At 45.2% G+C, this 2,854-nt stretch overlaps 1 non-coding gene across 1 annotated transcript; it reads left to right on the top strand.

Moving 5' to 3' along the window:
- The first annotated feature begins 2,336 nt into the window (after nt 1-2,336).
- On the top strand, nt 2,337-2,443 carry LOC120283044. Its single transcript, XR_005543048.1, has one exon. It is a non-coding gene; the product is annotated as a small nucleolar RNA R71 (small nucleolar RNA).
- Nucleotides 2,444-2,854: the final 411 nt, after the last annotated feature.

Here is a 2,854-nt window from a genome sequence, read left to right on the forward strand (position 1 = left end):
GGTGTGAGGCATGAGATTGAGAGATTTCTCCACCGGGACCTTGTAGGGGTTAGAGATCCTTCGCCGGGAATTAGGGTTGGATCTATCTTTAGGAATCGGTTTCACTCTTAGGTGCCCCTAGAGTGTATTGCGGTCATATGGGGTGTGAGGTATTGAGATTGAGCGATTTCTCCTCCGGGACTTTGTAGGGTACTAGTACTGGTGGCTTGGAGGCAAGGGCCGGTTGTTCTTATATTACGTCGACTCATTAGACTCGGTTTAGAAGAATTTAGTGAATCATGAGCTTCATGTTAGATCCTAGGGGGAGCATTGTCCGGCTACCTCATCTTTATTGATTGAGATCTCCTTTACTTGTTTTCTTGCTCATTTACTTGCTTATTAATTCTCCTGCAATTAGTTCATTTCATCACATCCATTGATTTCGACTAGATAACTAAGAATTGGTTAATACTAATACTTCTGTTCCCTGTGGATTCGAGTACCCACTCACCGGGGTAATTATTAGTTCGACACCCGTGCACTTGCGGTTTACACGCATATTCGGATGTTTCATTGCCTCCAAAGAAGCGCTTGTTTTACGTCACTAAGCTTGACGTACCTCTTCCTTACCTCACGGGGGCTCATAGATGAATGTTGCCCTCATACCCATGGCTTGAAAGCATGACGAGCAAAGTCTCTAGAAGGTAGAGGGAGAATTATCGGGCCTGGGACCACCTAGCAATGGTTCATCCAACTTGTTCGGCTCACGCACATCTCCAACAGCCTTGGAGCATTTCTGGTGGCGTCTCCTCGCCCTCTTCATCTTTCGAAGCACTTTCTTCAGGATCACCGGAGTAGACGGTACTTCTTCTGTCAAGTCAAGCATCATTACTTCTTCATTTTCTTCCTCTTGGTCGAACAAACCCTCGTAGGGGTCCGGATTGAACATTTCCTGCATATATTCATCAACAATCTCATCAGTAGTGTCTTGAAAATATAAAGTATCATCGAAATCAAGAGAATGCCGCATGGCTTCAGCAAGGCGGTATGTGAGCTTGTCATCTCCAACTCTCAAAGTTAGCTCCCCACCATCCATGTCAATCAATGCCTTGGAAGTCCGCAAGAACGACCTCCCAAGTATCAATGGCAATCCACATCCTCATCGACGTCTAGCACCACAAAATCTACAGGAAATATGTAACTGTCCACCTTGACAAGCATATCTTCAATGATGCCCCTCGGATGTCTCACCGTTCAGTCCGTCAATTACAAAGTCATCCGAGTGGGCCTAGGCTTGCCCAAGCCTAGCTTCTGAAAGAAGGTGTATGGCATGACGTTGATACTGGCCCCTGAGTCTGTTGATGCTATTTTTTCCCCTAAATTGCTAATGTTGCACGGAATGATGAAGCTTTCCTGGTCTTTCCTCTTGTTCGGCATGTTCTTTTGCAAAACCGCCAAGCAAGAAGCATCTAAGATCACTAAAGCACTCTCCTCTAACTTCCTCTTGTTAGTCAACAAGTCCTTCAAAAATTTTGCATACTTAGGTATTTGAGACACTACCTCAACAAAAGGAATGTTGATGTGGAGTTGCTTGAACAAACTTAGGAACTTCTTGTATTGTTCATCCGTTTGGTCATTCTTTAACCTAGAGGGATAAGGGATTCTTGGCTGGAAAGATGGGGGTGCCACCTCCTTCTCTATACTTGTTCCCTCTTCAACCTCTATGACCTCGGATGCATGTTCATTGGGCTTCTCACTCGGAAACCTGCCTTCAACCTCATGACTACTTCTCAAAGTGATTTTCTTCACATGCTCTCTAGGATTGGTCTCGATATTGCTTGGCAAGCTTCCTTGTGGTCTCTCCGATAGAGACTTCACAATTTGCCCCACTTGATTCTCAAGGTTGTGCAAAGAAGTGGTGTGGTTGTGAAGTGTAGCCTCAACTGATTGAAACCTTGTATCCGATGATTGCACAAATCTAGTCAAGGCCTTCGTCTAATCGGTCATTCGGGTCTCCAAACTAGAAACTCGGTTCTCCATGTTTGGGGCTTGTTGTTGTTGAAAAACTGCTGGCCCCATGGCCTTTTGTGGAGCATGGTTACTCAACAAGAAATTGGGATGATTCTTCCAACTCAGATTGTGGGTGTTGCCATATGGATTCTATCTCATGAAGCCCGGCCACCTTCTTCTTCTTCCTAGCATTCCATTGGTAGCTATTTAACCCCATTTCTTCAATTAGCTGACAGGGCTCACCGGGTGTCTTGCCACCTAGGGTACCTCCTGCTGTCGCATCCAAGAGTTGCCTTGTGCTCGGATTCAACCCGTTGTAAAAGGTCTGAACAATCATTCACTCCGGGAATTCATGTTGCGGGCACTTTCTAAGGAGCTCCTTGAACCTTTCCCACATCTCAAATAGAGACTCTAATTCTAACTGTACAAAGGATGAGATCTCATTTCTAAGCTTTGCAGATTTCTGGGAGGGAAATAACGGGCAAGAAAAGCTTCTACCATCTCCTCCCATGTGGTAATTGATGCTCTAGGTAATGAGTGTAGCCACTGCTTCACTCTTCCCTTTAAGGAAAACGGGAAGGCTCTCAACTTGATGGCATCATCTGTCACCTCGTTTATCTTGAGCATATCACACACCTCGAGAAAGTTCTCTATATGACTGTTTGGATCCTCATCGGCCAAACCATTGAACTGTGCGGATTGCTGCAACATGTGGATGAATGCCGGCTTCAGCTTGAAGTTCTGAGCTATAATCGGGGGACGCACAATACTCGATTGTGTCCCCAATACTGAAGGTCTGGCATAATCGATAATATCCTCTGTTGCTCATTTTGTTCAGCCATATTATCCGACCCTTCAACTTCCA

The sequence above is a fragment of the Dioscorea cayenensis genome, chromosome 18 (assembly GCF_009730915.1).
Source record: "Dioscorea cayenensis subsp. rotundata cultivar TDr96_F1 chromosome 18, TDr96_F1_v2_PseudoChromosome.rev07_lg8_w22 25.fasta, whole genome shotgun sequence".
Taxonomy (NCBI): Eukaryota; Viridiplantae; Streptophyta; class Magnoliopsida; order Dioscoreales; family Dioscoreaceae; genus Dioscorea; species Dioscorea cayenensis.